Below are 15,005 nucleotides of genomic sequence, written 5' to 3' on the forward strand. Positions count from 1 at the left end.
ACCTAGTGGCTGTGATAAACTACGGTCGGCCATCTGGACAGTCATGTTGGTGCAACTCAGTTTTGTCACACCAAGTCTCTTAGCTAGAGACAAAGGCAAAACACTTACGCTAGCGCCTAGATCGCATAGCGCATTATCAATCAATTGCATACCTATGTGGCAAGGGATCGAAAAACTACCCGGGTCTGATTGCTTAGGAGGTAGCTTATTTTGAAATAGGGCTGACCCCACCTCAGTCAAAGCTACGGTCTCATTATCATTTATGGTCCTCTTACGTGCTAAAATCTCTTTCATAAATTTCAAGTAAGAAGGTACCTTAGTCAGCAACTCAGTGAACGGCACGGAAACTTCCAAACTCTTCAAAAGCTCAACAAATTTGCTAAACTGTTGATTAATCTTGGTATTCTGCAGCCGCCTCGGGAAGGGAACCGTGATTGGTATCTCGAGCCCCTTGTTTCTCGCTTCCAAAGTGTCTTCCGGAGCAAGTTCGGTGTCCTTTGAACGCTTCTTACCTCTCGAACGAGGCCTTTCTGTTAATTCCTCGCTTAAACGAGCACTAGCAGGCTCTCGAATAAGCTTCCCGTCATCAATATCACTCGATCGAGCAATGTGTTCACTCGATCGAGCTCCTTCTTCAGCAACTTCAGTCGATCGAGCAACATGCTCACTCGATCGACCATCTTCAGCTTCCAGTTCAGTCGATCGAGCAGAAAGACTACTCGATCGACCAGATTCTTCACCGTTTCCACTCGATCGACCACCTGATTTCAGTCGATCGAGTAGCTGCTTTGTCGTGAGCCCTTTTCTCTTAACAGAACACTGTTCATCATCAGTTGCAGCTATTTCGAGGTCTGATTTCTTCATTTCTGGTCCCTCGTAAGAAAGACCGCTTCTCAACTCTATCAAATGTACCGTCTCATTTGGGTTCTTCTCATTTTGAGTCGGTAAATGACCCGGCTTCCTCGAGGATTGATTCGCGGCGAGTTGGGCAACTTGAGTCTCAAGTGCCTTTATAGTCGCGTCTCTCTGTTGATCACTTGTGCTTCTTTGTTGATCACTCGCATGAAGCTGCTTTGTAATGGCTTGCATCATAGACTTTAACTCGCCCATTTCACTCACCCCACTTGAAGATGAACCGTGGTTAGGAGGGTTAAAAGACGGAGGCTTTTGGTAGCCTTGTTGCTTCTGGTGTGGAGGGATATATGGTTGTTGCGACTGATTTGGAGGGGCGGTGGGATTGAGTACGTTGTTCTGGTTGCTCCACCTCAAATTGGGGTGGATATTCGGCTCGTAATGAGTGTTGTTTTGCCTGTAATGTTGAAAGGCAGCACATTGCTCATAAGGACTAGGACAATAATCAGCGACATGTCCATCTACCCCACATCTCGTACAGACGAAAGGACCGTCTGTCATAGCATTAACCTGGTACATCCCTGGCTTGAGAGCTCCCCCTAGTTCATACTTGTCGAACCTCGCGGTAAGGGCTTCTAATGCGGCCACTGAAGAGGATTCAGCAGCTCTCCTTTGGTTTCCTCTTGAATTCCCGTATTCAGCCCTATGAGTGGCTAAATCGTCTATGATTTTCCATCCCTTCGTTGGCCCCAAGTTGTCAGAAAATCGACCATTGGCTGCCGCATCTAATATAGCCCTCTGATCATCATATAAACCATTGTAAAAATGGTTACACAGGCTCCACCTTTCGAAACCGTGATGCGGTATGGTCCGCACCAGTTTCTTAAATCGAAGCCATGCCTCGTGGAAGTTCTCGTCAGGCCCTTGTTTGAAACTTGTTATCTGAGCTCTAATGGCGATGGTTCTCGAAGCAGAGAAATACTTCTTATAAAACGCCAATGCTAGCGAATTCCAATCTGTTATGCCGTGAGCAGCTTTGTCTAAATCCTGTACCACTCCCTTGCAACATCGCGGAGTGAGAAGATGAACATAGTTTCTTTGATCGATCCGTCACGCCAGTGGGAGGAGGTATGGAGCAGTGATAATCAATGAAAGTCTCCATATGCCGAGTGCGTCTTGATTCAGCGACTCCCGAACCGATTTTTCTCGACCATATTGATGTATGCAGGCTTGGGCTCGAACTTCCTAGCATCTCTGGCGGTTCGAACCCTTTATAGAGATTGTTTGTGGGCTCGGAGTGACTAGCGATGGTTGCTTCCTCAGCCATTTCGGGAAATTCTGGGAAAGTGATAGACTCAAGTGATGAATTGGAAACTGGAGAAGACGGTGGATTGTCTTCGAAAAGCTCGTTCTCGTAAAAGTTACCACGAGAACTAGGCTCCTCCTCTGCCTGTTGCTCTTGAAATAGTCTCCTTTTTACGTGCAGAGATCTCTCAATCTCGGGATCAAAGGTAGTAGTGGCCCACCTTGCGACCTGCGCATAAGAAGAAACTAAAGACAAGATATGAGAATAGTCTAAGGAACGATGTTCCTTAAACTAAAAGGAGAATTAAAAATAAAACAGCTAGTAAATTGAACAATTGCCTCCCTAAGAACGCGCGCCAAAATTTGACACGTCTGTCGCGCACTGTCAAAAATAAAACCTAACGGTCTCAACTAAAAATGTAGTAGAGGCAGTCGAGTATCGAATCCTCAGGGAGGTAATGCAACTACAGCTATCTATTTCTAATCCTATGGTAACAATTGGGTTTGAATGAATTTTTGGTTCTAAACTACGGAGTTGAAGGGAAGAGAAATAAAGTAGAGAGCAGTAAAGCAGGAAAATGAATTAAAACTATCAATAAGAGGGGAACATGTCGGGAATTCGGTTCACTACGGTAGTTCAACAACTTAGCAGTAAATGACTCAGACGAACTAATGCGAGACGGATATTAGAAGGTCCTTTCGGTCCACTTCCCACCCTAAAATACCACTAACTTAACTTTCGTCCTCATTAGGGTAGTCTACTGTTTATAGCAGGCCTATTTAGTCCAATCTTTCGATCCAGGATTAATTGTAGCCAGATTAATGGGTGACATAGAAGCGTGCACTCAACTAGGTCGAGAATTACAGTTATATTGCTATAGTGACAGAGTCTCTTTAATCAATTCGTCCAATTCATTCACTACGTCGTCATTATTCTACCGCAGATCCCCTAATCCCAACATGAAGGGGTTTAGCTACTCATATTCGTAATTAATCTAACAGCAAACAAGATTCCAGCAGAAAACATAATGAGATAATAATAAAATTCAATAATAGAAATTAGGGCAGAAAGAATGATAACAATAACAAGAATTAAAAGCAACAAAAAAGGTTAATTATTATTATGAGTAGAAAGGAGATTACAATCTAAGCGATTCCGGCGTAAAGAACAACCGATTCCGAGTGAAATAATCCCAAAATGCAAGCAACAGTAGTAGGAGAAAAGTAACGTAGGGAAAGGAACAGTAGGTTTCTAATGTAAAACTTAGAGAGTAAAAAGGATAGTAAAAAGGAATGACTAATAACCTAGTAAAGCATAGGTTAAATAGCCAAAACCCCTAAGTGTCTATGCGGAAATAAAACATGGACTGATTAAGCCCACAATGTCGAAATCCTCTCGATCGAGTAGGCAAAACCACTCGATCGATCAATGTCTCAGCAGAAGTCCCTCGATCGACCAGTATATCACTCGATCGAGGGCTTGGTCATGTCCAGCTAGCTCGATCGAGGAAGGAACCTCTCGATCGACCAGCAAGGGGGCTAGGAACCACTCGATCGACCATCAAACAGCTCGATCAAGTACTTGTATCTTCAATTCAGCTCATGCCTCCACCCAAACACCTCGTAATGCGTGCAACGACACTTCCAAGTGCAATGTCTTACTCTGGGACATCCCGTCTCCTCTAAATGCATGCAAAAAGGACGAAAAGGAGGTATGGTTCCGCTACTTCCGCGATCATTCCTACAAAAAGGACAAAATACACCAAAGTAGCCAATTCGGGGCAAAATACTGTAAAAACAGTATAGAAATGCATAGAAATACGTGCTGAAATAGGCTAAAAAGACTATACATTAGGCACGTATCATAGGAGCCTCCAAAGTTTGCTAGTCTTCCACCATATCATCATTGTCATCATCTTCCTCAATAGAAGTGGACTCATCACCACTTCCCTCTTCACTTCCTTGCTCACTTCCTTGATCACTTCCTTCATCATCCTCTTCTTCTTCATTTACCTCTTCAACAATGCCCTCATCAACAACCTCATCACCGACAACCTCATCGTCACCCGGTCTCTCACCCCTAGATGCACTTGGAAAGAAGACTTCCCTATCCGCCCAACTAGGCAAAGGACATGAAGGATCAAGTAGTCCTTGCCTAGCTAAATGAAGGAGGGGTGGATATTGGGCTAAGTAAGCATCTTCCCGGTCCTTATAAGCTTGTTTGTGCATCTCTTGCATAAGTAGAGTCATGTAGTCATTGCCTACTTCAACACCTTCGGGTTTGAACTCTTGATATTTGAATGGATAGGGTGGTGTGACAATGGAGGAGGAGGGCATTTCAATTTCACCCCTTTGTTGACGGATGATGTATTCGGCTTCCTTTGAGAGGGGAAGAAGGTAGTTCGTCCGATGGACACTCAAACGGCATATCTTGGAAGGCAAAGTAAAAGATATAGCATCATTGGTGAGCCACCCATATTTGGTGTCAAGGGGGTTATGAGTGACCCACTTGTACTTGTTAATCATGGCATCCATGTCAATGAGATGACCCCCTTTTTTCGTCACATACTTGCTATCCTTGTTGAAATTCGGATCAAAGTACTTAGCCAAAAGAGTGACTAGACCTCCATTTACGATAAAAGCGGTGCCTTGCTTTCCACAATCAACATTGAGCCATCTTTCCACCAAAAGCCTTAGAGAATTGTAAGGCTTGGTGAATTCCCTTCCAATATTTAAGGCCGACTCAAGTAGAATACAATCGAGCTTGGTAAAGTGGTTAGTGTCTTTTCTTGCAATGATAGTATTCCCGATGACCTTGTGCCACACTCTAATGCCCGGATGGTGGACTAATAGAGCGCGACTAGCATGAAAGTTCTCAAATTTCTTCCCGGAAATCGCCTCCCAAAGAGGAGCGGGGTCATACTTTTCGGGCTTCTTATAATAACGAGGTGTATCACTAAGACCTAATGCTTTACTCAAAACATCAAAGGTGATGCGCCTATTCACATTGGCAAGGCGGAACTCGATGTTTTCTCTAGTCTCTACCTTAGTTACTTTCAAAGAACTCAAGAATTCTAAGGTAAGGGAGGGGTATGTCAATTCTCTTGTAGCAAACAATTTTCCCAACCCCATGGCTTCAAAGAAAGCTTTCGTTTGTTCAAGGACACCCAATTTTTTCAAGGCATCTTCACATATGAATTTGGTGGGTAGAAAGGATTTCTTAGCATACTTGGCAAATGTTTCCCTATGGGAGTTAGAAATGAAAATTACCTCCGGATAGTTTGATAATTGAGCAATTTCCGGAGTTGTTGCTTCCAAGGGAGGATTTTGTTGTTGTTGAACTTCCAAGTTTGCACTAGCAACCACCATAGCCAATGAGGCTTTCTTTGCTTGAAGGCATTGTTGCCTTGTTGAGAGTGCCTTTGCCTTAGGTGCCTTTGTTGATCCTTTTGTTCTTGCCATTGATGATTATACCAAGAAAAGAGTGAAAATCTTCAATTTCTAATTATACCTAAATCGATTTTAAGATGAAAGGCTTTGCCTTTGTATTTCAAAAATCGACTCAAAGGTTGAAGATTTTGGTGCTTGGATTGATTATTGTTGGAAAAGGAGTGATTAATTGTTGTTGTAAGGAAGTTTGGATTTGGTTTTGTTGAATTTGGTTGAGGAAATCTTGTTTTGGGGATGGAGAGGATGAGGGTTTTGAGTTTTGGGGTTTATGGTAGTGTTTTGAATGAATGAATGAAGGAATGAATGTGGGAGGGGTATTTAAAAACACCCGAAAATTTTGAAACTGCAGGGGAAGACGGGCGTTTTTCCTTCGGGACGCTCGGATTCTGCCTATTCTGGGTTCAGGATTCTCGCATAAAGACGGGCATCTTTCAGCTGAGATGCTCGGATTCTTTGACTGCGGGACGAGCGGATTCTGCTGAAGACGGGCGGATTCTGATACAGCAAGCTTTCTTATTTTGCACAGGCAAAAAGACGGGCGTCTTTCTGCAAAGACGAGCGGATTCTTCAAGACGAGCGTCTTCTCTGCTGAGACGCTCGGATTCTTCAACAGTCCCAAATTTTCAATTTTAAAGCTCAAATGGACGGGCGGATTCTACCAAAGACGCTCGGATTCCCTGAAGACAAGCGGATTCCCCTCAAGGATGCTCCGATTCTCCCTGGTCTACCCGGATTCAGTTCCATCCGTGCACTTGCATATCTCGTGTCATTTTTCATTCTTCAAATCCCGTGTTCTTCATTGTAGGGGCACTATAAAGGCATGAATAGCCTAGGCAATTGCTATCCCCACACTAAGCTAAAGCACTACACATCAATTAAATCATTAGTCCCTCCCTTACTTCTCTCAAAAATGATAATTATCTTGATCAAAGCATAAAAATACAAAAATGACAAAAATGCAATGTAAGAATTAAAATGCGAGTTAGGGAGTTAGAAATATTTACAAATGGTGGTTTAGGGAGGACTCCACCAAACTCTCATCCTTAGTGAGATGTCATGGGGGCATGTCCAAGGTGTTGTTGATGTTGCTCAACACCTTGAAGAAGTAGTCAAAAGCGTGTTCATTATCATGATAAAGATCTTCAATAGACCTTTGCCCTTGTTGTCCTTCATGTTGGTCTTTATCGATAGCATTACCAATATAGGGATTGAAAATCCCTTCAAACTCATCGTCCCAAAGACCACAAACTTCATCTACTTGGTCACTAAAGATCTCTTGAGTTGATAGAGACAACTCTCCCACTTTCTTGTCTTGGCCAAGGAGGCCATCCTCTTCATTGCTTGACTTTGGTGAGCTTTTCAAGCTTTCTTTGTTACAATTCACTTGCTCTTTGAATGGAGCATCATCAACTTTCTTCTTCCATTGGAATTCCGACTTCTTCCTATCATCCTTCCGGCTATAATGATCAACCATAAAACATGGTTCATGCAAACGGGGAGCTCTCATGGTCTTGTCAAGATTGAAAGTTATGCTCTCATCTCCCACTTCTAGAGTGAGCTCTCCATGCTTCACATCAATTACCGCACCCGCCGTGTGCAAGAAAGGTCTTCCTAGAATAATTGGAATGTTGGAGTCTTCTTCCATGTCAACAATGACAAAGTCCACCGGGATGAAAAATTTCCCAACTCTTACGGGAACATCTTCCCATATCCCTAATGGTGTCTTCGTCGATCTATCGGCCATTTGGAGTGTGATATTGGTGCATTTAAGCTCTCCCATCCCTAACCTTTTACTCACCGAGTACGGCATAACACTCACACTAGCCCCTAGATCACATAAGGCTTTGTTGATCGTGGTATCGCCACTGGTACACGGTATTGAGAAGCTTCCCGGATCTTTAAGTTTTGGAGGTGAACTCCCTTGAAGTATTGCACTACTCACCTTAGTGAAGGCGATAGTCTCAAGTTTCCGGATCGACTTCTTCTTTGTGAGGATGTCTTTCATGTATTTTGCATAGGCCGGCACGTGATTGATTAATTCCGTGAAAGGAATTGAGACTTCCAAATTCTTCACAATTTCCATAAATTTTCCAAGTTGGTCATCAAATTTGGGCTTGGCTTGACGACTTGGTGTAGATACCTCATTTATGCACCTCCCGCAAACCACCCGGTGATGATTGGGCCGCATGTTTGGTACGCGGAACGATTTGTGACAATTCGTAAGATTATCGTCAAGTGATTGCTCAAATATTAATGTCTACCTCTTAGTTCTTTGTCATCTACGTCCCGATACGGTCGTTTTGACAGTAATTAGAGTACATTCGGAGTCCGGGCCTAAAACCGTCTCCATTTTCTGATAACCGTTAAATCCCGAGTCGAATGTTCGGAATGTTCGGATATTTCTATTCCATATTTCATAAATTTTATCTTTTAGTAAGTAATTTCTCGTAATATTCACATAAGATATTAAGGAAAACCGAATTATTTCCGTCCTACCATAACTCAAACACGGAGATCTTTCTTCCAGAGGAAACCACTTGGGAAACGCAACCCAGTCCGCGCCTCTTCCAAGAGACGCATGGCTCTTTGCGCCTCTTCCCAGGCCCTTTTCTGCATGTTTCTCGTATCTTTTTCATATCTTTCCGAGATTCACTTCCAAAGAGTCTCCGAAACCCTAATTCATTCACGTGATTAGTATAAATAGGAGCCTTCGCTCCTCATATTTCTCACGCGAGTGTCCGCCCTTCTCTTCTCCCTTTGCATTCTAGACTTTGTTCTTACTTTTTGGCGTCTACGTGCTTGAACATTCGACCATGTAAGCTCAGATCCTTCTGAGTACCAGCCTCCCCGTTTGCATGACCGACCAATTTGACCAACTACACATCAATCAACTTAATTAACTTAATCGCTTTCCTCTTACGAGGGCACTTTCTTTGCATTCGCGTCGAGCATCACTAATCGATATCTTAGTCCTTCTCGTTTCGTCAACATGTAAGTCTGAGGGTGTATAATCTCTTTTATTTATTGTATTTTTATTATTGTATCATCAATGTAAGGTTTATGTCGAAAATATCATTAAAACCGATTTCTAAAACCTTGCTTTAAAACCTCTTTTTACGGATTTCCAGTAGATAACCGTCGAGAAAGGACGCAGCAATCGCCGCGCCTCTTCAAGGAGGAGCGATTCTGTTGCGCCTCTTCGTGAGGCTGCCGCAGTTCCTGCTTCCTTTCTTCTTCGTTCGTCCTCTGTAATTCGTCTTGTTTATTTGTTCTTGTTTGTTTTCCGTTAATCCTTCGTCATAATAACATATTAATTCACATGTGTATTATTCATCATCATTAACACGTTTAATTAATCATAAATCCGACTTAAATCCCTAATAATCTCATATTTGCGGGTTTTCGTCATTAAATTCAATTCCGGGTTGTAGAGATTCAATTTATCAATATTGGGTTTCTGGAATTCGTCTTTGATATAGTTTTCATCTGTCTTTTATTGTATTCATCGCATATTCGTCATTAATCCATCGTGTTTATCTTAATCGATTGATTTGTTTAGTTTGTTAATATTTTTCACTTCTGTCATTATTCCATCTTGTGTTAATTCGTTTGCATCCGTCTCATCCATGTTTTATTGCTTTTATGACTCATTCGCATGTTAAATAATCTATTAATCACTTTCATCCGAGTAAATATCATCAATCGATCATTAAATTCACCAATCAACATTAACGGCTTGCAATTACGGCTTCACAGCCAGAACTGAGCCAAGGAACAGACGTAGTGTCTGCTGCGCCTATTCCAAAGGACGCAGCTCTGCTGCGCTTTGTTCTGGCCGAGTTCGTCCCCTGAACTCCGTTTCTGCCTTGACGTCGTGTAATTAGTTTACATATTAACTAACTATTAACCGTAATATCGCGCTAATTCCTGTTCGTTAATTTATTTGATTCTTTCTTTCATTCTTTTATTCCTTTATTTCGTTTTCTCAAATTATCCGTTTTAAAGGTATTTTCGACATAAATCGCCTAATCTATTTTCATTATTGTAATTTTCATTATTGTAATTTATAATTATTGTATTTCTTGTATCATTTGTATGCCTTCACATGTAAATGGACATTAAATCCCTACTTCGACCCAATTGTTTGCTAATTACGTGTCAACCGACTTAGTCTAATTCTCACATGTTAGGATCAAAACTTGGATGTTGCATTGCATGCATATAGCCGACGATATATCGAGTACGAATGATGTCCCTAATCATTAGTAGAGGCCGCTATCGAGGCGGGCGGGATTAGGTGTTCGATCAAAAGAGCTTCCTAATACGTACCCTCACCCCTTACTCCAGATCTCCGTGAACACCCGTGTTCATTGGCATCCACGAGAGTCATTCTAGACATAGAATGCTAAGGGTAACGATTGCTTAGTGTTCATGTCTTTACTTCGTGTCTTGACATGGCACGAGGTATTCGAACGGTTCCAATTTCCCATAAAAATTGGTGGCGACTCCATACAAAATGCAAACGCTTGTTTCTCTTTTCCTATCCAAGCGCCCCCGTGGGCGGCCCGCTGTCCACACTTGGAAAAGGAAGTCTAATCACAATGGGCTCCTTGTCCTTGATCTTGTCTTCATTTTTCTTTGAAATTTCTTCTTTTGATGGTTCTCCATACTTGGAGTTTTGCACAACTTCTTCTTTGTCACTAGCTTCCACAACTTCATCCTCAACTTGCTTCTCCGGTGCTTCATACCTTGTACCACTTCTCAAGTGAATGGCACTAACCGTTTCATGTCTTGGGGGATTACTTTGAGGCGGTAATTGCCCCTTTTGTCTTTGTGAGCTTGAAGATGCTAGTTGAGTCAATTGGGTTTCCAACATTTTGGTGTGAGCTAGGATGTTGTTGATGGTGATTTCCTTTGCTTAACTATCCTTTTGCATTTGAGTGAAAAACTCTTGTTGATTCTTTTGCATTTGGAGGACCGCTTTTTGAACATCAAAACCTTGGTCACTTTGTTGATTGTATGGAGTTTGATTTTGGTAACCTTGGTTTTGGTTGTAAAAGGGTCTTTGATTTTGGTTTCTCATGGGAGGTGGGGTGTATGTTGGTTGAGGGTTTTGAACATTTTGGCTTTTGTATGAGAGATTTGGATGGAATTTGGTGTTTTCATTGTAATAGTTGGAGTAAGGGGTACCACTCTTGTATGCTTGAAAAGCATTCACTTGTTCATTTGTTCCCCTACATTCACTTTGGTCATGTCCTAAAGTTCCACAATTCTCACATATCCCACTTGGGATTGATGAATATGCCGTCATGGCATTAACATGATGCTTTGGTGATTTTGAGGCTTCTTCAAGTCTAGCCATAGCTTTTTCGAATTTCAAGTTGATGGTATCAATGTGGGCACTAAGTTGAGCACCCAATTGAGTAATGGAGTCCACTTCATGCTTTCCTCCTCTAGTAGCCTTGCGAGGTCTACTATATTGTGAGTTATGGACCGCCATTTCCTCAATTTTGTTCCAAGTTTGATTGTCATCAACTTCGGTGAACATTCCATTTGATCCCATGTTGAGAATGTTTCTTGAGTCTTCATAAAGACCGTTCTAAAATTGTTGTACCAAGAACCACTCGCTAAGTCCATGGTGAGGACATGAGCGGCGAATTCCCTTGAATCGCTCCCAAGCTTCATACAAGGATTCTTCGTCTCTTTGCTTAAAGCCCGTAATTTGAGCTCTTAGCATGTTAGTCTTTTCCGGTGGATAGAACTTTTTGTAGAAAGCTAGAGCCAATTTCTTCCAAGAATCAATTCCGAGAGTAGCCTTATCAAGGCCTTTCAACCATTGTTTCGCGGTGCCAATTAGAGAAAAAGGAAATAAGACCCATCGAATTTTGTCTTGAGTTACACCGGTTTGAGAAATCGTATCATAATAGTCACAAAAAGTCTCCATATGAGAATGAGGGTCTTCACTAGGCATCCCCCCAAATTGGCTTCTTTCGACTAATTGGATAAATGCGGATTTGGCAATAAAATTTCCGGTTAGATGTTGTGGTGTGGTAGTACCATTGGGTAGGTTCTCCTCGGTTGGTACGGAATGTGATGAAAACTTAGGCATTGTGGGTTGATTTTGTGTTGGATTTTGTGTTGGGTTCTCCTCACCTTCTCTTGCAAAAGGCTTGATGAACTCAATAGTATTTGGTTGAATAACCTCACCAATACCTCTCAAAGTTCTCCTAGCAAGTCTTCTATTGGTTTTCAAAGTCCTTTCAATTTCGTGATCAAAGGGTAACAAGTTACCTTGTGATCTTCTAGACATGCAAAATATCAAACAACTCGAAAATAATTAGAACAAACCTTGAGGAGTTTTACTTCCCCAAGGCAAAGAAAGACACAACTAATAACAATATAAGAAAATCTAAATCAAGTTAACACCGTCCCCGGCAACAGCGCCATTTTTGGTCGGACTCTCGAGGAGGTTTAGTTTTCGGTACTTGTCGTTAGGAGCACCTAGACCAAAACACAATTTATAACTTCACAAACAACTCTACAATTAGTAAAGAGGCAAGTAAAGGTCGGATCCCAAGGGACGGGAATTGAGATGAGATTTTCTATTGCAACTAGTGGTGTCTAAGGGTGTCACAACTTGGGGTTTGAAGTAGAAGATCACTAAACTAAATAGCAATGAAAGTAAACAAGCAAGATGATTAAAAAGGGATGTAAACAATTGATAAAAGGCACTAGGGTGTCATGGGGTCATAGGGGATTCATGGGAATTGATCATACAAACATATTCTCAAATTATAAGCAAGCAATTATTGTTGTGATGGATCGAGTTGGTTTATATCTTACAATCCTAGGAAAGTTTGGGTCCCGGAGCCGAATCGATTAGATTGTACAACACCTACAAGTCGACTTAATCTTCCCTACTCAACTACATGCATGGTCTACTGAGACTCGAGTTGGTTTATGTCTTACAAGTCTCATTGAAAAGATAGGTGATGGGTAAAAAATGCAAGGATTCATAGGCTCGCATTTCATCAAACATAACATGTGCATGAGTTGAGATCACAACAAGCAAGCAAATAAACTATGAAAACATATTAATTTAAGCATGAATCATACCCCATGTTGGTTTCCCCTAATTACCCATTAACCCTAGCTAAGGAAACTACTCACTCATTATCATGTTGAACATGCTAGCAAGGTTGTCAATCATACCAACAAAGTGAAACATGATGAATAAATGAAGATAATTAATAATAATTAAAAAGGGATTAAGAGAATTATACCTACTAATGATTCCAATAATAAAGCAAAGAATAATAGAAGTACTTGATGCTTGATTGGAAGGTTGTCAATCTCCCAATAATAACCCAAATAATCTTCAATTACCCAAAATAAAGGATGAACAAAAGAGAGATTAAGGAAATGAAACTTGTATTAAAACTTGACTAAATGTTGATTACAAGATTAAAGAGAGATTTGATTGATATTAACTACACTAAAGATTGCTAAGAAGAACATGCTCTTCTAATTAGACTAATGGGGTATTTATAGTGGGGATTAGGTGCATAAATTAGGGTTAACTAAGGGCTTAAATGACGATTAAGTCCTTGAGGAATCGCCGGTCTCTAGGGAGACTCCGGTCTCTTTTTCGCCCGTCTTAGAAAAAGATGCGCATCCTTCCTTGAAGTTTGTAGAAGACGGAATAGCTGTAAGGGAATCTGGGCGTCTTAGGCACGGGACGGGCGGATTTGGGTGTTTCTGGACGGGCGTCCAGAAGGGGAAGACGGGCGGATTGTGGAGGTTTTGGCCGAGCGTCCAGCTGAGGAAGACGCTCGGATTGTAGGCCTTGGACGGGCGGATTCAGGGCAATCCGCTCGGATTGTCTTACAGCTTCATTCCTTCTTCTTTTCTTCCTTTTTCTTCATAGAATCCTTGAGGATTTCCTTGGGGATGCAAGGATCTTTTCTCATCATTGCCCATCTACTTTAGTATGTACAAAGGCCTTCTAATCTTGTCTCTCCTTGATGCTTGGTCATTGAATTCAATCAATTTAGCTTCATTTTGCCATGAAAATGCAAGGTTTTCACTCCTTTCCTACCAAGGACACAAAACCTCAAAGAATATGCAAAACAAAGGACTAATGACAATAAATGACCCAAATATGCACTAAAAAGCATGGAAACAAGGCTAATTCGGGGACTAAATATGCTCTAATTATGGTCACATCACTCATCATCATACCTCCACTGACCATCCTCCCCTTTTATCCCGTGGATAAGATTTTTCCCCGCCCTACCTTTAACCCAATTGAAGAAAAATTTTGTACATGTGTCACCCTCCACCATCCACTTTATCTTGGCCCGTTGTTTCCAGAAAATCGCTGCAGCTGTTGCAAAAACCCGGAGTTCCTCATTGACTCTGGTAAAGTCCTCATCTCCTCCCCCCATACAAGCTAGGTTCATCCCATGTTCTAATTTCCGATCAAATTCATCCCACTTGGCATGCCATTCGGCCTTCTTATCCAGAGTCCATTTTTTAACGCAGCTCCGAACTCTTGCTAGTTTCCTAGTGATACGATAAGCCGGGGAACCATTTTTGGTTGTACTCCAAGCATTACGAACCTTTTCCAAACATTCCTCAAAGTCTAAAGCCCAGGCATCAATTTTAAATGGTCTTTTTCCGTCAGTTCTAGTGAGGTTCAAATCAACCTCAATTGGAGCGTGATCAGAGATTTGAATTGGATAGTGCTTGATACCCGTGTCCGAAAAAAGAGATAACCAATCCTTGGACCCCATTGCTTTATCCAATCTCTCATAAACCCTCTTTTCCCCCTTTCGATTGTTACACCATGTAAATCGCGGTCCCTTATACGGGATATCTACTAGTTCATTCCTTATTTTCCGTAGATTAAATTCCTCCGCACCCTCAATTGGTCGTTGGCTAGAACTTAACTTATCACAGCTATAGTCGAGCTGATTAAAATCCCCTACTATAAAAAAAAGGAAGATTACATGTAGCAAACCATTGCTCCATGTCCAAAAGAACGGATGCCCACATACTGACACTCGGAGCACCATAGAAAAGAACAATATACCATAACCGTCCATTAGATTTCTCTACTAAAAGGATGATATAATTATTACAAGCCTTGACTAACTTCATTTTCGACTCCTTTCTCCACCCAACCCACAAACCACCCGATGCCCCTACAGCATCCACTCCAAAGTTCTTCACAAAACCTAATGTTCTAAACATAGGGAAAATTTGGCTTGTACTACACTTAGTTTCAATTAAAAACATGAAATCGTAGAACTTACTACCTAATAACGCTCTTATTTTCGGAATTGTAGGGGAGAGCGTATTATTGAGACCCCTACAATTCCACACGAGACCCATCA

The 15,005-nt window shown here is 41.6% G+C and overlaps 1 non-coding gene across 1 annotated transcript; it reads left to right on the forward strand.

Moving 5' to 3' along the window:
• Positions 1-11,237: 11,237 nt before the first annotated feature.
• On the forward strand, positions 11,238-11,344 carry LOC141654320 (small nucleolar RNA R71). Its single transcript, XR_012547881.1, has one exon. It is a non-coding gene; the product is annotated as a small nucleolar RNA R71 (small nucleolar RNA).
• The last annotated feature ends 3,661 nt before the right edge of the window (positions 11,345-15,005 follow it).

Source organism: Silene latifolia, chromosome 4, assembly GCF_048544455.1.
Source record: "Silene latifolia isolate original U9 population chromosome 4, ASM4854445v1, whole genome shotgun sequence".
NCBI lineage: Eukaryota > Viridiplantae > Streptophyta > Magnoliopsida > Caryophyllales > Caryophyllaceae > Silene > Silene latifolia.